Consider the following 26,558-nt stretch of genomic DNA (forward strand, 5'->3'; position numbering starts at 1 on the left):
AGTGGTTTACAGCATGGGGATTTTCCTATAAATCTTCCAAGTGTCCTTTATAATATCATCAAAAGGCAAGCTACCTATGTACAACAAGGAAAAACCCAGTCGATATCCCACCGTTGCTTGATTAGGGCTATAATTGAAAAGGAGTTGACTAGGAAGCACTTGGGAACATGGAATGATTTTGTAAAGCTAAGGTCAGAAGGACCTAGAAGGGGTGGACCTAAAGGGCAAGGAGTAGGGACAAGAGAGAAAACTACTGTAGGAGTCAAAAAAGTAGTATATAGAATGACTCAAGAAGCTTCGGCTTCTGCTTCTATGCCTAAAACTGCAAAGAGGAAAATTTTGACCATAGAAGCCTCAACTCCTAGGAAGAGAAAATCACACACAGTTGCCGTAGAGGAAGGTTCAGAAGAAGTACCTCCAGTATCACAAGAACCTGCACTTAACTCGAATAAAAGGAAATCTGTTGATAAGGGCAAGAAACCAATTTCTACTCCACGGTGAGTCACCGGAATGTCTGGGGTAAATTTAAGAATTGAACCTCCTGCGCCACCGGCTGAGCCTCCTATACCACCTATTGATATTGAAACTCTAGTACCTACACCTGCACAATCACTAGAGCACACAACACCTACTCTTGAACATAAAAATAATCTTGAATTTTTTTTTGCAAAATCGAATAGTCCTATTAATGTTGATAGTGACATAGAGTCCTCAAAAGAAATAGTGCCTGAGGTTGGACACCCAGTGGAGGAAACTGATAATCTACCACTAGAGGAATATCCATATGTTGCACAAGAAATGGTTCAGGAAATTGTTGAAACATTTTAAGATCAAATGACTATTGCACCCCATCCTATAGCCATTGCCCCTTCAGAAAAAGTTGATAACACTGTTGCTTGTCAACATAATAATTTTGTTGAACAACAACATTCTCAAGATGACAACACTTTTGACCACCATCATCCTGAGCATCGCCTTGAGGATTATAGACCTATTGTCTGTCGTCATACACCACCAGACATTTCCACTCCGTTAACAACCAACTTTAATTTGTACCAACAATTTCAATGGGAGAAAGAAAATTGGGATTCAGAGAAGAAGAAAATGCTCAAAACTATCAGGGAACAAGCACAACAAATTGAAGAAAAGGATAATGAAATTAAGATCCTATAGCAACGTGTCTCAAAGGTCACAGAGCTCATTCTAGAGCTTATAAATTACAGGTCCCTATCTCCAATTTACACACTATTCCTAAAGGAGCAAATGATTAATTTTTAGTTATCTCGAATTACTCGGGGGTTGAACCCTTCTTTACATACTCCTCAGGAATTGTATGCAACATTCAATTCAATTCCAATGACTTTGAAGAATCTCCTCTGTGAATTATATGTTCATAATCTTGCTGTACCAGATGATATAGATTGGAATTCATTGTTATATGTGGGAGATGTATAGTTTAGGGCCATTATGTCATGGATGCAGAATGAGATATAGTTTAGGGCCATTATGTCAGTCGAGAGAACCAGACTGCTCCTTACAGGGAAAAGGAAATGTTTGAACCATTGTACATTCGGCCAAAAATACATAAAACTTGTAGAGTATTCTTTGATTGGCTTTCCATTAGCAATAATCGAAGTGCTACTACCAAAATCCACCTTGTCTGTGAACAAGCATTTCTGGATTGGGAGCAACATTGTTCTGAAAATGCCCCTGATGCTATACAAGCTTCTCTTCAAAGATGGATTTGATTGCCAGAAGACCTGAAAACCAGGGAGTTGCACTCTCCCCAAAATCTAGAATTAGCCATTAGCAAGATGCCCAGGTATCTAACGTTGGGCAAAAATCAAAAAAATTATTGGGCACCTCTTCGTTTCCAACCGCCAATACTTTTGCATCTTATGCTTAGAAAATATGATTTGTTTGCTGAATATAACATGACTGTTGAAGAATAGAAATGGGAAAGATTGAAACAAAATCATGGATATTTCAATTATAGAGCTCATGAATTAGGGGAGAAAATAGCCAATCACCTCAGACTGCGGATGAGGATCAGAAACCTATAGATGCTGAAGGGACCAGCCTCAGGACGGTTGGGGGGAAAAATGATGACATGAAGAAATAGAAGTTTTATTAGCCCTTTTTGTGAACATTTGTCTATAACATACTAAACTTTATCATCCTTTAGTATAAATATTTTGAACTTTTGATGTATAAAGTATGGACACAGGGCATAAAATGATAATCAGAATTATATTTAAAAAGGGGTTCATTTTGTGGTAAAAATCTTTCTTCATGAATGTTTGATATGGGTAGATCTTCCTGTAGCTGAAGAGATTGCAAAAACTGTTAGTTGAATAATTAATGCCTTTTCTTTATAAATTAATAAATGAAATAAATGTTTGCGGGAAGTCTTGTTTGTATTAAATGTTGATCGCAGGATACAAGCTGAGCGGGAGTTAAACAAACTATGAAGGAATAGCGCTAAGGCATTGATGACATTAAGGAGAAGCGTTATGAAACCATTGCAGCTAGAAGACTTGGCGGCAAAGTCAGAGGGGACCTGTTTTAATGAATAACAAAGCAGGACCTGATAAAGCGGCCGAGCAAGGAAGTAAGCATCAAAGCAATCAGTTAAACATGCAAAGCACGATACCTAGGTTCCTAGAAAGCTATTTGAAGACATATAAATGAAAAAATCTAGCATTTTCTATGATCTCTATATTTGTGGGGAATTTAAGGGAGAATTAATGTCTTTCCAATTGCATATTTGCAGTCTTAAAGTTGTAACTGACTTTCCTTCATGAGGAAGTCATAGTTTTAGGAGTTTGTTGTCCTTCCCTATAAATAAGACCTTGTCTGTATCTATGAGGTTAAGTAGTGAATAGACAGACAGAGTTGATAGACATCTTACTATATTTCCTAAGTTATTGTAATATTGCATATTTGATGAATACATGCCTTTGTTGAGTTTCTACACTTTTATCTGAGCTTGTCTTTCCTTCATTCTTTCATGGGGGCCCACGCGAAAGGTGGAGCTTTACTTTAGTAAGTAGGAGTTAGACTCAGTTTTCTAAGTTAAAGTTAAAACTGTTGTTCTTGTAGCCACTGGAAATAGAACCAGTCACTGTTCCTGCAGCAGTAGGTGCATAGATGTATGGCTAAATAATTAGAATTTCCTTCCAAGTATTTGATATTCGTCTTTCCTTTCGATAAACTAGATTTCCTTAATGGTTATTGCATTCAAAGTAGTAGTGACTTTTAGTGAAAACTAGAGCATATACTTTGCAGACATCATCTCAAGTTCACGCTCCCGGACTGACATTTAATGAAAATCAGCATAGTACTTTGGTGGTAAGGGATGTCCAATCCTGCAACTAAAAGGGTGTTATATTGATCAGACACATGCATTCTTAATGCTATTGGAAATCAAATAGCATATGAAGGTTTTACTTGGATTTTATTTCAAAACCCGAATTGGGTTTAACTGTTGAAAGTTATTGATGCCGCCATGTTAACTTGTTCACTAGTTGAGCTCGTGGGCTCTTCCCTAACTCTCTCTTTTGTGCAGTGCCATGAGATTTTCTGGGTTTTCTATGCATATTATGCTCTATGTGATCCTTTGCTCGGTGCTTTTATGCTGTAATATGCCGCCATTGTTGATATGAACTAGAAGTTTTACCAAAGATTTGTTATTTCTCCTCATATCTGAGCTTTCTGTTTTCCTATTCCTCTTGAATATGGGTTACATAGCAGGTAGCGGCATCAATACTATGCCCTCATGTCAACTGTGTTCGTCCATGACTCATAACAATTTAAACATTCGGCCTGCCATGAGATTATAGAAGGTATCCTGTTGCACATTCAAGAAATAGGTTATGATTAAGTGGCCCATTTGGATTTGAAATAGGTACACCATGCCCATCAACATCTCCAGTTATTCAAAACCCTTGCCACACTAGCAGACCATATACGTCACAATAATGATAAAATTTTGGACACTCTGCCAATCCTCTACCCCATCATTATACAAAATTACTCCACCTTTTCTGTCCTATTATTTCTCATGGTAGTACACATGTTGTCTCTGTGTCTATAGTGCATATCCATGAAATTTTGTTGGCTGAAATAGATTGGGCATATAGGAGTGACTACAATCTAATAAAAGGTGAATATAATATACATTGATGGCTTTATCTTCATTGTTGACAATTGCACTCCTCTACTTAATGCAGTTGGCTTTCCTTAGACTAAAGTGGACTTGTGTTGGAAGAGTTCTCCATTTCCTCAGTTCATATTGAGCAACACATTGTCTTTTTCATTTATTTGTGCTCTTTGCATCACAGATGATAAAAAAAAAGTTGAAAAATGACTATCGTCATCACAATTGGTTTGGCATTTGTTCATGCTGTGCTATGTTTTGGCTTGTATTGATCTTCATTTCTTCCTGCTCGGCATGCTGTTCGGACATCAGATCTGTTATTATTCTTTGCCTGTATATTTGCTGGTATCTTTATTACTATATTGCTGTAGCATATTCATTTTCTAAATAACAGCACCGTGACTTCTGGAAATATCTGTAAAGAACACTCCTGTTACTATGCATGAGTAGTTCCTTTACAATTACTGAAGGTGAAGCCATCATTGTTGCCTTTTAAATGCAGCCATAGATATAAACTTGCTGGAGCTTTATACGCTGTTTGGAATTTTTAAAAAAATGATTCATGCTAGGAACTCTTATCAAGTTACAGTACCCCTATTATTTACCACACTTTTGTCCTTCTAACTTAGAGCTGTAGTTACATCGCCAAGTTGCATATCAGTGCCATGTTATGATTGATATCTCCCCTTCACATTTCTTCTGTTGAATTAAAATTTGAAACTCGGATCCCCATTTGCTTGTTGCACATGTTCATAAATAACTTCATAATACATATTTGTTAGTTTGTTCATCTTTTCTATTCCGTTGCATATCTTATGAGGTTCGAACATGGGCTCGTGAGACTCACAAATGGTTTTATTTCTTTTGGCACTAAATGTCAATATCACTACTTGTTTTCTTTCATGACAGAATGCATTGACAGATAGAATATGTAGTCGTAGAGGTAGGTAGTCATTGCTTAGATCCCTCGGGATCTAACACCAGTTGCTTTATATTTTTGCAGTTGCTAGAGGGCGTGGAGCTCGGAGCTAGATGAGTGCGGCAAGGATCTCAAGAACACATATCTAGTTTATAACCGGTCAAAGCAATAGGCAATGACTGGTTATCTCAATCACTACTTCTTTTGTTGAATTGTATTTCTGTTTATGTGTTTCTTTATGAAGGAAACCTAGCTAATTAGACTCATGGCTTGTGTGAGATCTTCTCTAATCAGCATGTTAATTCATTTCATACTTTATTAAAAATAAAAAATGTACATATTAGATGATGATCTATACAATGAACATTGTATCTCTTTTGCGCATGGTTTCATAAATGATTGCAAAAATGATGGAATAGTAATGAATAGAAAATGTACGCTTCTTTTTGCAATGTTACTTTCTGTGATGTTACTTCTTAGTAAAATTCAGCATGCGCAAAATTTGGTAACAATTACATATGAAGAAAAATTTAAGCTTTATAAAAGTAATCTAGTTTTTACTATTTAACACTTTTAAGCTAAGTAAAAATCATTAGTATGTGATGTTTGGCGAAGGAAGGTAGCTCCCACCTAAGAGTCTAAGTTTGTTCTATATGCCAAAGAGATATAATAAGGTAACACATATGTGAATTTTGAAATATTAATTTGAGTAAGAAATATTTGATTATTTTGGGAGTATGTATAGGTATATATAAACTAATATAGATATAGTCAAAATTAAAAGAAATATAGTTTCAAATTATGACTCATGACTAGTTAAAAAAAATAACAAATAGATTATATAAATATTTTCTGCTATACATCTCTTGTTATTCATTCTGATGATGGATCAAAGAGTGTGATATGAAACATTTAATGATGCAAAAACACACACAATCAAATCCAAAAACCTTTGATAACACATATATAAATATTGATTATACTTTTTCCAAAATTATTTAGTTAAATAATAAAGTGAAATCTATAATAATTAATCTTGTTTCTTGATTCAATCATCTTTATAAAAGATCTAAATGTAAATGAATAGCATGATTAAAAACATACAATCTTTTTTACAAATACTTTTAATCTCACAAATTAAACATAAATATTAACATAACATAATTATAACACATCATAATCTTTACTCTTTTTGTTCATTAATAAAATTAGAATTATTCTAATCAAATTGTTGGGAAAAAGTAAAATTATGTGAATCAAATAACTCATATTTCAAATGATTGAACCATGATGAAGAATATAGTAAAAGAAAACTATTAATAATATTAAACCAAAAATAGATTCTAATAAAAATACATGTCATACTCTTAATTTAAAATATATTTTAAATAGAAATGACACTCTAATAACATTGTGAAAATTAAATAAATCCAACCATAAAAAAATTTCAATGCCTTGATTCAATCTAAAATTGCAATTAAAACCCATTTTATCATTCTCACCAATACCATGATGATAAATCTTATTTTCATTCTAATATAACAAAATCAAAATACATGTCATCAATTTTTTTATAAATATCAAAATCATTAAAAAAACTACATGTCATTAGAAACATTATTAACATCTAAGTTGTGCAAAAAGTCTTGACTCGTTCATACATCCCTACTAATTCAAACAATAGAAATAAGATAACTTAATAAATGATCATTATTATAAAAATAAGAAGCAAAGTGTACATAGAAAAAACCTTAACTGACTTGATGATATTTTATCTTATCTTATTTGTGTCCTATATCATGGTTATTTAATATGTGTAATTGTAGTTGTCTTATTGGTTGTCGACGATATCAAAGCATGTCTCATTATCTTATCTAATCTTACATGTCATAGTTGTCATATAAGAAATGTCATTTCACACTTTATATAATATACCTACTATAGTTTATTTTCTAATAGAAGAAGGAATTGGATTTGATAAGAGTCATTCAATTTCTAAATAAAGTTCTTTATGGTTGAAAGTAATGTCACATGAATGGAGGCTACTAAGCCAAGAGAGATAGTATTCATCCTCTTGGATATAAAATAAGTCAAGAAGTACCTGAACAATATGTTGAGCTTGTGTTTTCATATCTCAAAGATGAGAATGCTGCAATATGGGGAACATACAGGTAGGAGTTCAGTCAAAATAGAGAAGAGTTGTATAAAGGCTCTAGAAAAAGAAAAGTGGAGAATTTTGTAGGGAAAACTATAGAAAAAGATGGTATCAACCAAGAAGAATGGATAGTGATGAAAAAGAGGAGTCAAGTTCCCACAAAAGAATAGTTAGGTAGTTCTAGCATAAAACCAATGAAGGACAACACTATAGAGAATGCAGAGGTGCTAGATACACTACTATTAAAATAACAGAAGTTGAGCTTAGTCCACAACTTCACAAGGCTACAAGAAGGTTAACAAGGACCCCACCTACTATTAAGATGGAAAAAATAGTTAGAGTAATACCTACAAGAGATACAAGGTAGAAGGAAAAGGAACATGGCCCTACCCCTAATAAAGATTGGGTCATACAACTAATGAAGTCTCATTAAGGTAAGAAATTAGAAACAATAGAGGATCAAATTGAAATTGCAAAAAAAGAAACACCAAAGGCTACATAAAATAATATTAAATAAGAAAGGAATACATGGGAGCTAGTTTAAAGAAGATGACATCAAAAATTGCAAATAAAGAAAAGTTAGACCATATTGAGAAGTAAAATATTAGGTATGTTGAGGAATATCAAGATATAATAGAAAATTTACTTGTTAAGTATTTATTAAACTTCAAAAGAAATATTCTTGAGATAAAGGGAGCATCCCAAACACTATCTATGAACTTAATGTGAGGAGAAAACTTGCATTAGAAGAAAATCAAAGAATTAGCAAAAAAGACACTATGCCAGCTCTACAACTTGATCACAATAGATCAGTTGAAGAATATATTGGACAAAGAAGGACCAAAAAAGTGGATAAAGAAAAGGTTAGTCAAAATAATGACTAGCCTCTATGAGGAAGTTGCTAAGTAAATTGAAAAGGCTATTGCAAAAGTCTTAGATGAACTTGATCGTATGAGATTAGATCATGTTAGTGAATAATCTCACAGACTAGTTGGAATTTCAATTATAGAATAATTGGTTCTACCAAAAGAGGAAGACAAACATATTAAGTTGTTTAATAGAATAGTCAGACAACCATATTTTTTTGTAATTGTTATTCCAAGTTACTCTCAACACTAGTCCTAAGGAAGAAGAATAAGATCAAAACACATTAATGGATAATGTGATAAGAAATGGAAAAATAAAAGAAATAATGAAATGGGTTTGACTAATGAAGTTTAGTAGATTGATGTAGTTGAAAAGATAAGAAGAAAACACAAAAGGAAATGGATGAGGTAATTATAGATGCAAAAGTGAGATCTATGATCAATGAGGGTAAACCTTCATTTAATATACTTGATGCTGGTATACTAGGTAATTCCATTGTCACAACTTTTAAAAAAATCACATTTGCACAAGGAGATATCATAGGGTCAACAGAGGTAAAAGAAAAGGTTAGACAAGGTTATTGAGTCTACACCAGCAATGCCTACTTTATCATTTCAATTTTATTGGCAAACAATATTAGTCATGACACTTAAATCATGGATAGATAAGATCTAGATAATCAATATCTATACTAGCTTATATATACCTTTACATACTCCTAAAAAATTAAATATTTCTCATTCAAATATTTATTAATGCACCTTCCGTGTTCATTTCAAAATTCATATTTATACTACTGTTATCTCTTTGGCGTACCTATTGCACACTAAGGTACGATTGCTAGTATATTTATCAATTCCAAAATCTACCTTATTAATTAGAAGACAGACTTGGTCTTGAAATGATATGACCTGATCCAAGGGTGGGGTAGGGGAGAGGAACCAGTAGTCGTGAGGGCTAACTTCTTCAACATGTGGCCACTACATGGGATGTTGTAAGACCTTCATTTTTTTTTGAAATTTAAAATGGACATTGAACTATCTACAACTAAGGTTTGAAAGTGTGACTCATCACGCAATTGATTAAAATAGTGCACCTAGTGAAATGTGTCTAAAAAATGACTTTTTGAACACTCGACCGAAGCTTAATCTAAAAATCTCTACTAGTTGAATTTAAAATTATCATTTGTTGTTAATAGAATATTGCATAACTATATGAAATGTAACATATATGCAACTTAAATGGACCAAATAGTTATTATGAATCATAAATATTTGTTATATATAACTTTTATATATAACACAAAAAAATTATTTGTTGTTACAAAAATAACACATTATCATATAAAATACAACCTATATCCAACACAAAAGGACCATTAGTTGAACACTAATTTTTTTTGACAATCTCACATATTTCATGAGAAAATACAAGGCATTTATTGGTATTCACCTTTTATATTTGTGATGATACATATTATTGATATGGTTTACTTTATGCATATACTTTGCTACCCCAACAGTTGTACACATAAGAATATTATGTGTACACTAAGATATAAATGTTTATTTAAGTGAGCATATTATGTTTTGAGTGACACACATATATTAGATAGTTATGATATCTTGTTTGAGACAAAAAGTTATTTATTTCACTCATTAATGAATTCATTTATTTATTTTTTCTATAACATTTATAAGTTTTCCTGTGTTCAAGTATTGGTATATATATTTTTTATCAACATTTGGATTTTTTTATATTTACAAATAGATCAATTCATTAAAATATATAGTAAAAATGTGTTGGAAGGTTGGACTCTATGTTCACCATAAGGTGATTGACTATTGGACCCCGCTCAACTATTGGGTCCTCTCCCCTATATATAATAATGACATTACTATATACACACACACACACACACACACACACACACACACACACACACACACACACACACACACACATATGAATGCTTTAAAATATCTAATCAACCTAACCTAATTAAAAGGATATGCATTTGTTCCTAGCCATTAATCCACCTAAGCTCGTAGCAATCCATAGTAGTAAGTTGCAAAGACAATGGGGCAAAAGCACTTTCAAATTTATCAAACTACCCCGCTGGCCCTCACAATAAAAAAAAGGGAAACAAAAATAATTAATTGATAAGCTCCTTAGGAAGCTTTCCATCCACGTGACATGCTTGGAAGCAACAAAGTTTCCTCTTACAAAACACGACTCTGACATGTATTTAATACCATAGGTGCCACCCATCTTGCAAATCTCATTAACTGTGGTTGGTGGACAACAAAACATGTCTTCATCATATCTCATTAGTACGAGCATGTTGCAGAATGGGCACGAAACTTATTTCATGTCAGCGAAGGATAGTGCATTCAGTCGAGGGACGGGTAGGGCAAAAGGGCAGTGGCTCGGTGCAAATATGTTGCACCATAGCTAGTACCTTCTACGTAATACCAAGTCAATGCTCAAACACATGGGCAACAAAAAGGATGGGGCAATTATGCAGGAAGGTAGGTGAAAAGTTAAATGTTTAAACAAGACAAGAACTTTTACGCACTTCCTTTATTCCAAAACTTGTCCTTCTTCCTCCTAGGCGCCTAGTCTTAGGCATGGGAAAATTAATAATGGCTAAACCCTCCTTCCACTCATGCCTAGAAATACATAACAAGCAAGTGGCAGCAAGGGATTTATGACAAAAACTTTAGAAGTATCCAATGTAAATATGAAGAGTTTGGTAAGGATTGTTTTATTTGAAGTTTATAAATAATCTTTTATTTGAAGCTTAGAAATAATATATATAATATATATAAGGATGAAATTTGGGCCTTGTTTAGTTATCTTAAATGTGAATTTGAAATGGGGTCTAAGTTAATGGTTCAAAGAAATTAAGGGGAAAATTTAGGCTTCAAAGACTTTAATTTAATTGCTTTTCAATTGTAGTTATTTGGAAACATTTTAGAAATTAAGGAATATTCATCTTTTAGATTATAGTAACATAATAATGATAATTAATAAAAAACTAAAAAAATAAACAAATAAATAAATAAAATTTTAAAATAAATAAATAAATAGAAAGAGACCTAATATTAAATAGAAAATAGAATTTTAAAGAGAATTGATACAACATCTTCTCGTCACAACTTGGGAACCTTCATTGTTGTAATAAAACTAATTGAATACCACTTATATAATTTTAAAAAAAATGAGCTTTAACCCTCTTGCACCTTGCATAAGTTTGCGTTTAGAAAAAGAGTATCCTCCATGAGAGGAACTCCAAGATCTAGGTTTGGTGCACAACTTCGTACTACTAATAGCTTTCCTGATTCAAACATCGATGTGAGGCCTAACCCGCATTCCCTTACAAAAAAAAAATGATTCTAATTGTGCTTTGCCTTGTAAAACTAGGGCATGACACCAACCATGCAATGAAAAATGACATTTGATCAAATAACAATGGAAACCAAATTGATACAAGTGCCCTTACTTGGTTATTGTTAGAGCAACAGAGCAATGCTATAAAAGAAGTGATAAAAAAAAAAAAATTTCCCATAGGATTTGCTGCGAACATAAACAATCTTATATCAAAGAAAAGTGAATTTGGGCCAGGGGTTAAAACACATGATTGGCATACATTTATTAAGGTAATTCATCTTATTTTGTATTCACTATAATATATTTGTATACTGCATGTAGTTTTAATTGCATTCTTTTATAAAATATTGACAAGATCATTTTACAAATATTGTAGTACGTTCTACCTCTATCTCTCCCACACCACTTCGCCAACAATGTCAAACAAGTTATATATGATCTTGAAAAATACATGAGGTGGTTTTCATCTAAAGAAATCAATAAAGAAGATATAAAATATTGGAAGAGAAAAAATCCTCTTCTTATGTGTGAAATGCAAAAGTGTCTACCTCCAAGTTTTTTAATGCACAAGAACACTACCTTGTACATCAAGTTGAGGAGATTGAATTGTGTGGATCTATACCAACTAGGTCAATGTGGATGGTTGAGAGGCACTTGAAATTTTTGAAAGGCTTGGTTCAATAGAGAGCACATCCTGAGGGTTCTATGGTGGAGGGATATATGGTATACCAGACCATGGTGTACATTAGTGAATATCTTCCTAAGTTTACAACAAAGATCCATGTAGATCATATTTGGGATCCCAACTCAATTAACAAAATTGAAGGGGAGTACTTGATGGGCAAGGGTAGATCAAAGAAAGTGAGGTAAATCTAAGATGTTATTGTAGTTAATTAATTCTTATAAATCTTCAATATAAGTTATTTATAATTGGTGTATTTTTTTGATAGAGGTGGTTGAGAGTGGGATGTAATACATTTTTATATTGCAAACAATCTTGATTGGATGACAATATGGATTGAATGATGTCAACAAAATGGTTGCTCATTAACATGGAAAAGCATTGCTTCATTGGTTATAGAAGCTCATCGTAATGGAGATTCCAATGTTACGCCAATAGTAGTTGATCTAATAAAGGGTTTAAGAGGTGGAGAGGTATGTAGAAATTTATTAATGATCATAACTCAACGTATGTTTCGTATCGACTCACGATGCAAATAATTTACACACAGTTCAAAAATTGCAAGCCAAGCACCACAAAGCTATGTACTATCATGGCCACAAATTTTGCATAAAAAATTTGTATGACACAAAGAAAACTTGTGATTCTGGGATAACTATAGTTTTTGAGGTCACCAATATATCATCTAGAAATGAGATACATCCTCACCAATCTCAAAATCAATACTATGGCATCTTGGATGATATAATTGAGTGCAACTTTAACTCCTTCAAAGTAGTTCTATTCATCACCAAATGGTATAGGTTATGACTAAATGAAAATGATCCAGATAGAATGGTTATTCAACATGATAATGGATTTACAATGATTAATAAAAGGTCATTTGAGCTAGCTGGAGATGAGCCCTCTATTCTTCCATGCCAATGTGAGAAAGTGTTTTAATCAGAGGTTCCACATAAATAGGGTTGGTCATTTGTTGTTAGACATGATCCAAGAGGAAGGCCAATAAAGTATAATTTTATGGAAGAAGAAAATATTGAAGATGATGAAGATCAAGATGATGGTAATGATGATGATGGTGGTGGTGGTGATGATGTTGATGGTGATGATGGCGATGATGATGGTAATGATGGCGATGATGATGGCGATGATGATGGTGATGATGGCAATGATGATGGTGATGATGATGATGATGATGATGATGATGATGAAGATGAAGAAGAAGAAGATAATCAATGACTACAAACATCATCACCACTTCTGTTGACAATCTTGCATTCCATAGATAAGGTAAATTTGTTCATGTTTACGATGTTACATATTGTTCATGTTGTCTTCTAAGTTATTTTTACCATACGCGTATCATGTAATTTTTAGCTAACTGAAGATAAATAATTAACATATGTAGGAAATATGATTACATATTTATTGTGTTCAATTCTAATGATTACAACATACATTATTTATAATTAACATTGTTTATATTGTGTCTGATTATCACCCTTTTTGAAAATAGTCAATTGACTACAAACATCGTCACCCCTTCTATTGATGATCTTGCATTCCATATATATGGTAAATTTGTTCATGTTTATGATGTTTCATATTGTTCATGTTGTCTTCTAAGTTATTTTTAGCATACATGTATCATGTAATTTTTAGCTAACTTAAGATAAATGATTAACATATGCAGAAAATATGATTACATATTTATTGTGTTCAATTCTAATGATCACAACATATGTTATTTATAATTACCATTGTTTATATTATGTTTGATTATCATTCTTTTTTCAAACAATCAATTGACTATAGACATCATCACCCTTTTGGCTTGGATCGTGCACAGTGACATGGATCAGTAGGTATAAGTCAATAAATAGACATATTTTTCTTATATTCTTCTTGTTTATCATTGACCATGTATGTTTCTTGTTTATCATTGACCACGTATGTTATAAATAGGCATATTATGTAATCATATAATGTATATATAGACAATGAAGGTGAAATATAATTGTATAATCACTTTCAACTTACTACATTTTATATCTCTCACTTATAAACAAGGAAGAACTACACGTATGAGTCACGACTTGATTATTCTATATATATAATTTAAATATTATCAAATTTCCATTTGATGGATTGCAAGTGCCACCAGATAGGTACTTGTTAGATCTATCTGCATCAAATAAGGGAAATGAGGAAATGGTAGATGAAAGCTCTACATGTAGTACGACTAAAATAGTGAGATCAACTAGAGGTCAAAAGATTAGAAAAAAATTTGATAAACGCATGCAATTTTTCCTTGCTAATGGGGGTTCACGTTCTTATGATGATGAGACCAAAGTCAACATCAAGGTGCCCTTTCGGTACACATACATTGAGAAAGAATGGGTACCCAATGAGCTACCTCCAATTAACACAAAATATTGTGTTAATGAGTGGATATATCACATTACTCCATCCTCATTACATGGTTTGGGTTTATCTTCCATGGATGGGATAAAGGTATGTTACAACAAAGTTGTCAAATTGTTCAAGTATGTCTGTCCATGTTACAATTATAGTGATTGGATGTAGATTGTTTGATGTAAAAAATGTATGCGTAGGTATGTACTATCAACTAGTTATATACAACAAAAAGAAAATGATCAAAGTAAAATATTTTCTATGTACATTAATGGGAGACCAAAAGCAATAGGTAATATTGCAGGTTTTATAAATAGGACATGACCTTCCTCAACTAGTACTCAACCCAATTGCATATTTGAGGCACATGAGGGGAATGAAGTTTTTGTTTGTGCAATAAAATCAATAAGCGCAGCAGAAGAACTGCTAATAGATTACCATTTAAATTGCATAGATACAAACAAAGTTACTATCATGAGAGTTGTAAGTACTATATACAATAAGTTCTTTTTTTGTCTATTGCTTTCAGTTAGCTAAAGTTTTTATGTTTAATCTTTGTGATAGGATGATATGGATCAGACAGATGATAGAGGCCACGAGGATGCTACTCCCACCCATTCTTCAGCAAGTGTAAACCTTATTGAAATTGTACAAATTAGATAGTTGAAAAATGTTATATTATTACATTATTTTATTTACGGTTTTTGAGTTTTTATGATGGTTTTATAGATATTCCTCCCACAATCTAATGTTTAGGATAAGGGAAAAGCACTTGCAATAACTATAGAGCCACTAGCTACCCCTTCTGATGATGATATTGCAGAAACTCCCAATGTAACAATAATATTTAAGAATTTTTTTAAAAAAAATTAATTTAGAAATAATGAGAACTTTGGAAGAAGAAAATATACCATCCAAGCAGATGATGAAGAGGCTATCTAATTTGAGAGCCCAAGCTCTTCATTATGAAGTAAGTAGTAATGAATATTTAGTTATAAAAAAAGTTCAATAAAGATTTATATTTTATAATCTTTTATGTTGTGAAGTAAAATATGTAATATGTGTTCTTGTTATAGGATTTTTTAGCAACTGATACAGAACTTGGTCAAGGACAATACGGTGAGGGTGATAGTAGTAGAGCTCTGACTACCACTGGTAAAATAATCTTTTAGTTGACAAGTTACAAGGAATTTTTTATTTCAAATATTCAAAAACTTCTTAAGTTAACTCTTATTTTTATTATTTCAGAATGTCTTTGCTAATGATGTATTATTCAGGTCATCAAGTGTAAGAGACTCTTAGGAGGTTGACAAACGTCCATACAAGATTGCCGATTGCAATGTTAGGAACAAGGGGACATCCAACTGGTAAATCCTTGTTTTTCTATATTTGGTTTTGTGTTAATTTTGAGTTGATAATTTGTACTTTTATCTTGGGTGCATCACATAGTGGATTTTTTTTTTTGTAGTAGGAGATGTATCGTCTGCTATGCCAAAGACAGATCATAGTGCAAGTATTGGTGATAATTCACCATCATTTCCTAGAGCTACCCGTGTTTCTATCATGGGAGCTATGCAAATGTCATTGTTGATTGATGATGATGAATAGATGCCTTTAAAATGTCCTAATATTCTAGGTACTTTAAATAATTACTTTTTATATTATAATATGCATTTACCTATTCATAAGAAGCTTTGGATTGATTATCCCATGACATTTTTTTTGTAGGAAATGATACATTTTATAGGAAGCTTTATGACCTCACACTAAAAATATTTAGGCTCACCATATGTACAAGGTGAACATCATAAGTAAACTAATTTTATCCCACTATTTTTTTTTTCATATCATTAATTGGTGCAACATTTTTCCTTTCATTTGGGTCTTTTCTTTTACTAGCTATATCTAACAATTTTGTGTTTTTTCTTAAAAGGTGGAACTTTCAAGATCAAAAATTAAAAGATCAGCTCATCAAAGATTTAGAGCATGAGTTTGGTAATAATATTTTTGATCATAAGAAAATGTTACAAAAAGCTTGCAAACATCTTAAGGTTGTGAGGGACTCATATAGAAAAAGTCTCATCCTAAACCTGAAGTACAAGCGTCCTCCTTTTATTATAGTGAGGGAATGGAATGAGTTCATTTTGGATGCAAAGGAGAAAGGGGCGGACGATCGAAGAGAAACTACACCAACAAGTGCGAGAAGGTATGCAATAGTATTAACTACTAGTAAATTAATGTAATAATGCACTAAGTAGTATTGCTCTTTATATCTATATCATCTAACATATTTCAAACTTTTCATAGGTTGTAGGACACATCAAAGGCAACAAAGGCTAGTCTGGAAAGGGTTGGGTAGCACAAACTTGGCTCTGGGGGATATTCTAAAATCAAAGCACAAGTTGTAAATAGCAATAAATGAATTGTAGAGAAAAAATATTTATAAAATGAAAATAATTTTTTTAAATAATAAAAAATGCAAATAAAATGCAAGGCACTGATTTTAATTTGGAGGCCACGGAAGAACACAAAAGAGTTGCCTTCAAGCAAGGCTATGCAGCCATGGCTGAATGCCTGTGACAGGCTTCCATTGCCCCAACTGAATAGTCTCTTGCATCATGTGCACAGGTAAATATGCCAAAAAATATATTAGAAATTGAATACTTGAGCAACAATCTATTTGATAATAATGTAAATGACATTGCAATGCAGCTTATTAATCGTGACAGAGATCATACACCACATCATGAAGCCCCTGATGTGCCTCATACTATCCATGGAGGTGCTCATTTTCTATTTAAAACTAATTATGTAATTATTAATACAATTTAACATCTTTAATTGAACTTGGTGTAACATTTTGTGTATAATTTAGAGGATATAGATCAATCATGTCGTGTTGATGAACGAGTGCTGGAAGATGTTCAGACTGATCAACAAGTAGCTTATGTCGCACATTCAGGTAAAGAAAATCTATGTTTTGTTCTTTTAAATTAAGTTTTTGATTTATAGTTCTTTTACTTAAATAAAAACTCATAATTCACTAATATAAAATGGTGTGAATTTAACTCATGAAGTACTTGTTATTGTAGTGGACCCCAGTTTGGTGCAATGGCCTCATGATGTTCCTCAAAAAATGAGGAGGAGACATGCATTAGAACCAATAGAGGAGGGGGATGATGAGGAAATTGATATTCCTCTTAGAAATTTCATGAAAAAAAAAATAGCAAGAAAGCAAAAAAGAAATGATTGTTGTGTGTTCATGAATTTTATATGTTAATGACTTATTCATGAATGTTGGGTTTTAATGAATATTGTGTTAATGCATTATTCATGAATGTTGTGTGTTAATGAATTTTATGTTTTAATGAATGTTATCATGTGATTATAATGATTGAATGTTATATTTCAAAAATGGATGAATGAATGAATGTTATTAAATGTTAATGGGAAATTTAGAGTGATGTTGTGGGGGGGGGGAGGGCCAAATAAGCTTCCACCTTCACATGATTGGCCTTGTTTAGTAGAGAATATTAAACTATTCTCAAAACCAAGTGAAGCTCAAACTTTAAAGATAAGCTTATAGTTAATAGTGACAACCAATTAGCAAGTCCAAATGAAGTTCTTCATTATAAGTACCTTTTTAGTTTTTAAAGCACGATGTCATGTTTTAATCTTGTGTAGTTTTTTCTTAAGTCAAAGTATTCTTTTACTATAAGAACATAATTTATGACTTGTTTTCTAAACTAAAAGTATTAAATAGTCAAAATTGTCTTATGTTCCATGCTCAATTTTCATATTAATGTGAGTTGTTTTAAAATGACCATCTAAGAACTACACAATATCTGATTTAAAATACCCTACATGTTTGAAATGTGGTCCTCTTTCTAATACATTTTTGGTCAATGCATTCTGGGCAAAGGCAGGTGGTGATAAAGATTTTAAAGAAGCATTACAAGCTCTTAGGGAATCCAATGTGATGTGTCATATGAAGCAACTAAAATCTTGGTTCATATCTTTGTCTGTTCTATATATATATATATATATATATATATATATATATATATATATATATTTCATTCATTGGTATCAACTAGGTCAGCTTCCAATTTTAATTTAAGCTGAAATTTTTGTAAAACTTAGGAGCTAATTAGTTCCAATGAAGATATTAAAAAAAATAGTTCATTGCTGCTGATATTAGGTTATCAATCTATTGAATATATTATACAGGAATATATAGAGGAGTTGGAAAATCTGCCCAAGACCAAAATACTTGATTTGTTTCATAGAAACTATGCTCCTACTATCATTGTAAGCAATATACTCAACGATTTGTTGGTTCTCCATAATTTATCTACTCATCCATAGTTCCTTCCAATAATCCATTCATCATTTACAACTTCATAATATGTACTATACTTGATGAAATTTTGTTTGTTGAATCTTAATTATTTATCCAGTCATCCTTTACAACTTAACAATTGCATTTTTTGTATCAAGTTGGTGTTGGCCTAGTGGTATGCCAACAAATTGGTGGAATCAATGGTGTTATATTTTATGCTAGTGCAATCTTTGAGACTGCTGGTGAGAAGCTATGTTAGGATATTAGATGTTTCTCTTTCATTTCTACTGATATAAATGTGTTCTTTTTTGTTTTAGATGTAATATAATTGTTTTGATTAGATAAAGTGGGATAGGGTTCAAACTCGTACAATAAAGAAACAACAATATCATAAAAAGTAATATCAAGTCGAAACTACAGGTAGAAGGAATTCATAAGAGGTCATAAGACTTTTTGACTTTAATGTAATATAATTAATTTAGACTTTGTTGTAGGCTATTCTTTAGGTCAAACAACCTCAATTGCAATTGCTGTAGTTTAGGTGCCAACAATAGTTAATTCCAGATAAGAATATCTTATTTAGTTCCTCTCAATGATCAAACACATTTTTCTTACTTATTAATTAGAAAGTGGTGCTTGGCAGGTGCCAAAGACAGTAGTAGGTGCATTGTTGATGGACAAATCTAGTAGGAGACCACTTCTAATGGTATGCGTTAGGTCCTAAATATAGACTATTATAAGGACATTTACTGTGTATTAATTTTAACAATAATAAAGAAAATTTTCTCCATATTGTTGTAGGAGGAATGAGTATCAGTTGCCTTATTGTTGGATTGTCATTCTAGATACTAGTAATTATACTTTCCTATCATTATAACACTTTATGTCCACTAACTCAATTTAATGGGATTTAATTTCATCTACATAATGCTCATGCAAAAGAAAGTAGCCATTTCTCTTGTTAAATCATCTAAGATTACAAAGGGTATGCCATTGTTGTGTCAATGTGTTTAAAAGAAAATTTTAGAGTTTTGAATAAGGGTTTAGTTCAGCTCAATTGGCTTTATAAATTAATTTTTGGTCGTTTTGTTAAAACCCTTGTAGAACAAGATAGTATAAATATTTAAGACCATCTTATTTCTATAGGGGTTTGAAATTGAGAGGGGGTCTTTATTTAGAGGCTAATTTTTTTGTGATATTGCTATTATGATTTAATTGTGTAGTTTTTGAGTAAAATTCATTGATCTATGTTTCATGAGTACTGATTGGCACTAATCTATCTAGTAAAGCACTGGGACTTTGGCCGAGGGCACTCATCCCGGTACTACTTCAACTTAGAACTCACTTAACTAAAGAATTTTGTCCATGGTTAAACCCACTTTGATTAAATTTTTACTGAATTTAATTGTATGAAGTTTATTTATTCTGATTATATTTCATATCTATTATTGAAACATAAGAAACATAAGAAACTAAAGTAAAGATCCCATCTTTTACAAAGTATGGAAAAAAAATTAGACCTAAACCATGATCATAAAGAACACCAAATCTATAGAAACCTACAAGATGTAAAGAGATAATAAGAAGCACAATAATGAAATGAGCCTAAAAGACATCCATGAATTAAAGAATTAAAGGAGGAGAGTGCATATGACAAGAGTAATTGGATCTAATCAAAAGTCAAACCCAATACTCAATGAGTGGTCATGAGTCCACTCCCATGAACCTAAGATGAGCTATCAAAATGAAATGAAAAAAATCTACTTAAAAAAACTCCTAAATGGTGACTACTTGAATGAACAATTGTCATACATGTATGGAGAACCAATTAGAATTAAAATTGTAAGTGTGATTAAATAAAATAAATATACTAACAAACTCTAGTATTAAGCACTACTACATTAACAAAGAATGAATCCCTAGCTTAATGGAGACCCCACCAAATTCCAAAGACCTAGAAGTAGCCTCTTGTTTAGTATGAATCAAAATATGTGAGTTGGTTAATTATTTTTGTGTTTTTTTTTGTTTATTGTGACATTGGTTTGTTTTGGTTAATTTTATAATTTTCATTAGTTAAGTAGTATAGTAAGGGGGCTAAGGGATGACCTTTGCACTATTAGATATTTCCTTAGAGTCAGGAATGTTAACTTCAGGTAGGAGACAAGTTAGAGAAATCAATGGTGGCAGATAATGAATCGGGGATGAGTATTATGAGTGAGATTCAAACAAGCTCAAGAATGTTCTTAAATAAATCTTAGGTATGTTGGGCTCATCCATCAATCAAAGCCTGATTTGAAAATGTAGAAAGATATGAGACTATTCATTATAAATAAGTTGGATGAAATTTTAAGTAGGCACTTGGGCTTTACCAAACATCCATATTATAGATTATATTGATTAAGATCATGTAATAAGTAGATCTTTCCTGGCTTACACTTACTCCTCTACAAAGGCTATTTATTGGCATTGCTTGTACATTTTTATTAGGATGACATTGTTGCAAGGATTGAAGATAGAATAGCAGCCTGGACCTTTCTTCCAAAAGGTAATAACACAAGTTTGAAAAATGATAGTAACCTAAGTCTAATTCATGATGTATTGGTAAAGATTCTTTTAAAGAACTTGTATCATTCTGATGATGATTAAAAAATGCTGTTCCATTTTTATAACATTGAAAATTCTTGTACAACTTCTTATGAAAAAGAAATTCATTGACTAGTTTCATTGAATGTAATTTAACTGGTTTAGGTTAGGCCCTTCCCACTTTATTTAACCAATATTTCAATCATGAAATGACCTCATTAAAATGTAAGCCCTAATTTTTCCAATACTATAAAAGATCTTGTTTGTAAGTTTCCTTCATTAATATTTCTTTTATGGGTGTTTTTAGAGAATGGCTAGGCAATATAGATGTTACATTATGAAAATGGCTAGAAATATGAACCTCATGTTGATTTTTTCCATGATAAGTTTAACAAAGAGGTGGGTGGTCATAGAACTACCACAGTGATCATGTATTTATCAGATGTGATCAAGGGGGGTGAGACTATTTTTCCCTATTATGAGGTTAGTTTCTTTGCATCAAACACCCACTTTATGTGGTTAATCCATATCATAAAATGTAAGTGAGCTCTTAAAAATATTATTCAATTATATTTTTTGGGTAGTCAAGAAAGTGACGACCAATTAAAAGATAGTTCTTGGTCAGAATGTGCCAAAGGTGGATATTCAAGTATAAATGCTTTGGAATTTTTTTTCTTCTCCAAATTAACACTGACTAAGCATTCATGTTTACATTTAATAATCTTAAGGGTGAAAGATGAAGTGAGGCTTATATTCTTTATTTTTATCAATATAATTTATTTTCTAATTCATAGTCAAAACTAAAATGATCTGTGAGATGATTGCAATACAAGTAAAAAATGAAATTCATGTTTTTTTTTAATACAGTGAAGCCAAGAAAAGGTGATGCTATTTTGTTCTTCAATCTTCTGCCAAATGGGACAGCTGATGAAAACAATCTGCATGGAAGTTGTCCTATTATAGAAGGAGCGATATGGCCTGCTACAAAATGGATACATGTGAAGGCATATGACTTCATTAAAATTGGCACTTCTGATGCATGCATTGATGTAAATGATGATTGTGCTGAGTGGCTACTGATAGGGAATGCATGAATAACCCCACCTATATGATTAGCTCTCCACTTTCTGATTGGATACAAATTTACCCCTTGCATCAACATCTTTCATTTCCTAAATATTCCAACATGTACAAAAGAGTCAAGAAAGATCATTAGAAACAAACTAGTACACAACTTCTAGTCTACATCAATAATAGGTAGACAACTCACCCACCATTTGGGGAGGTGAGTGAGAGTCTACATACTGATTTTTTTCCACCTTTGGACAATATCAACCCTTAAGTTTAGTAGGGACCCAACTACAAGAGGAATGTGGAAGAGCCCATTTCAAGAGAGAATCAATAACAATAATTTCTAGATATTGACAATGTTTTATCTCAACAGTCAAGCCTTGATGTGAATCAGGATCAACAACTTTTAGAGAAGGTTGCACGTGGCTAGAGTGGACCACATCAACAATAAGAGGTAGGGTCAAGTCCATTAGGCCACAAAAGGCTAGTTCAATAGAACCATAATATTGGGAGGAGTCATCATTACCCTATGGAGAGTCATTAGAGGAAGAGTTAGATGCACAAATAGTCAAATAATTATCATTTGTGTCCCTCCAAAAAGTGACAACGCCTCTTTGACATGCAAAAATATAATCTATAACCAAATATCCTATGGAGAAGCATTGATGACTCCAAAAGGGGAGGTCCTCATAATTTAGCAGTTGAGCCCATGACCTATCCCCTACCATGAGAACTTGCTCCCAAAGGAGATTATTGGAGATGCTAATGTCAACTAGAATGTGAGGAAATGTAGAATGACTTGTAATACCCCTGTATTAGTATAAGTAATTTGGGACATTTTAGAATATAAGATTTATCTTAACAAATAACATGTGAGACTGAATCAATGAGGGAATTGTAAAGGTGTATTTAATTATATGCTTAGCTTTAAGAATTTCAATCTATATGACATCTATCTACTTGACAAGTTCCTAAAAGGTTCTATAGGGTCTTGATTTAATTAATGCATCAACTAAATTATTAATAGTTAGAAGAATCTGTATCCTTAATGTATTAGTTGGGATTTCTTATGATGCTTAGAACTTATTTTGCATCGTACATTGATCATGCTATGTTGTTTAAATGCATCATTAAAAGTGTACATTGGTTCATATTTATTCAATATCATTTATTCAATACCTTGGATCATGCTTTATATGTTGTTTAGAGTTCTAATTCAATATCACACTTGAACACATTGCTTATGAATAAATATGATTTGGTGTTAAGCCAACCCAACTAAAAGATTGTGCTTATGTACATATATGTATGCTTATTTTATTTGGCATGACTTTTGGATGAGGGGAGACAGTCGTAGTCACTTCTTTAGGAGATATACACATTATCACACTCGTCCTTTCTTGCATGTCAACATTTTCTATGATCCATTATCACCTTGTCTTTTCTAGATCATTGTTTCAATAATGCATTGTAGAGTATGATCCATGTTCTTACAATCCATCATTAGGATTTTATTTTATTTTTTAATTCATTATATTGATGGTTATTTGAACTCTTTGAAAATATTTATTATAGACCAAGAAAGTAAGACTACCTAATTTGTTTTTAGATTAAGTTATTTTTGTCATTTTTTCCTATCAATATTTTAGATCATGTTCTATGATCTACCATCACAACTTTTGTGTTCTCCAACTTCCTATCTTGATCATGATAGGTAATGGATATGCGCCATTTCCATAATGTCTTGTTAATAACTCATACATATTGATGCAAAAGAGATTTATGAAGTCATATCAAAATCTTTGAAATTCATTAAATTCTGAGAAAAATAGTGTACACTAAGTAAACTACTTATAAACAGAATCTTTATTCACTCTCAATTTTCATTTTTTGAGTTGATTGTGTATTTTTGTAAACTTAGAATTAGAAATCATAGCTTTATCTATCATCATAACTTTTCTCTTTTCTAGCTCATTATCTTCTCTGATCCATTATAACCCTAACCACACTCATATGAAAAAGTCTTAATTTGTATCTTAAATTGGAAAGCTTGTAAACTTGATTGTGGGTATCTCCAAAATTATATTTATGATTTAACATGAGTTTTTGTTTCTTTTCAAGTTCACTATACTAAATGATACATCATGGCAGTTCTCTTTTTCACTAATTCACTGTCTAGATTATAGATTCTAAAATATGAACTATAAAGTTGATGCAAAAATGTTATACAGAATCAAAGTGAACTGTGCTCATTGTATTCATTTTGTTTTGGTTTTTATTTTATAGGAAGAGTATTTGGGGTCATTCAATATGATGACATTCTAACTTGTGTCTTTTGAAAACTTGTTTAAACTAACCAGGTAAAAATGAAGATTAAAGGCCACTAAAAGAAAATTACAGGCTTGGCATTTTCACACAGTTTGAATGTATTGGTATCTTCTGGGGCCAATGCCCAGGTTTGTCTTCATTTTGTATATCCATTTCCATCTCATTTTGTACATTCACATGTTTATAGATTCAAATTACTAAATTTTTGGCCAATGTTCTACCAGCTCTATTTCTAGAGCATTGATAGATGGGAGAAGTGAAAGTCAAATTTTTTACAAGTGCAGATAGTAAGATCATCACCACCGGTTGGGCATACAAGTGTACCATTCCATAATCATCAAGTTCACTTGTTGGTTGTTCATGAGAGTTAGCTTGCTATTTATCATGCTTCTAAGTTTGACCATTTTCATTATGTAAGTCTTTGTCAACAATTTAGAATTCAAATTTATTAAGTGATAATGATATAAGCTACCTTCTCTATATGAGTTTAAAATAATATCACATTTTTTTGTACTACAATGGACAACTCATGATTCTCTATCTGCTCCCATTTCAAGTGTCATATATTCATGTGATAGCCTTCTCGTATTTTATGATTTAACTCAAAATGTATCCTTTGATTATTCATGCAGTGTCTATCCTCTAATAATTGCATGACATCCATCTAACTCAAATCAGTTCACTCTTGGAATGATTGACGAAGGAGTTTATGTCATTGAGCCTTCAAAATCAGTAGGAAAGTGGGTTGTGGGACCTCCTCCAAATAATGGTACCATTGGATCAAATCCAACATTAAGCAATCAAGGTTTAGAAAAAACTCCAAGGTAGTTCATCATATTAGAACATGGAAAATGGTGTCTTGTACTACCTTGTTATGTTTATCACTTACTTATCTGCAACTCCACAATCAATATTGATGATAGTCTCTTGCTCTCACCATTCTCCTTTCGATATATTAGTCTTGTAACCTGTATATATATCTTCAAGAGCATGGTGCTTCTTTGTGCATAAGTTTGAACTTTTAGAGCAAATAATTCACTTATGAACATTCCAGATCAAAGATGATGTATACTGAGGAATTATGGCTTTTCTAGCTATTAAGTGGAAGATTCACATTTTTTGAACATTCAAATAATTTTACTTTTATTGATGCAACTAAACTATGAGTGCCTTTTGTGTTCTTGAAAAATGGTAAGCTTTCAACTTTTGTGAAGCCATTACAGATGCAAATGAACTAGAAACTGGTGAGATGTCAATTTTAATGCAATTTTTGTTTCTATAATATAGTTCAATTGCTAGAAATAGGCTCAGTGATTGATTGCATTTTAATATTATGTCCTGGATGTTCTTGTCAAGGAATTGATCAACAAGCAGCCAAATAAGGGGTTATAGTTATAAATGCACTCTTATGATGATGTGATTGGGACTGTAAGTTTTTTTGTCATGTTTAATTGTTTGAAAAATAGAGATTAGTTAGTGTCATTGGATTTCATTCTTGATAAATAATTCTTTCCTAATTTTATTTTCCCCTACAATCTTCACAAGCAATGGTGTCTCAAGAACCAAAATTTAGATGGGATGTGCCAATTATTGCAAAGGCTTTGCTCTCACAGGAGCCTTTTAAACTGCACAAAATTTGATTCT

At 32.0% G+C, this 26,558-nt stretch overlaps 1 pseudogene; it reads left to right on the forward strand.

Moving 5' to 3' along the window:
• The first annotated feature begins 282 nt into the window (after positions 1–282).
• On the forward strand, positions 283–22,609 carry LOC149547667 (putative prolyl 4-hydroxylase 7; annotated as a pseudogene).
• Positions 22,610–26,558: the final 3,949 nt, after the last annotated feature.

The sequence above is a fragment of the Cupressus sempervirens genome, chromosome 7 (assembly GCF_028749045.1).
Source record: "Cupressus sempervirens isolate cs-2001-9-10 chromosome 7, ASM2874904v1, whole genome shotgun sequence".
NCBI classification, from domain to species: Eukaryota; Viridiplantae; Streptophyta; class Pinopsida; order Cupressales; family Cupressaceae; genus Cupressus; species Cupressus sempervirens.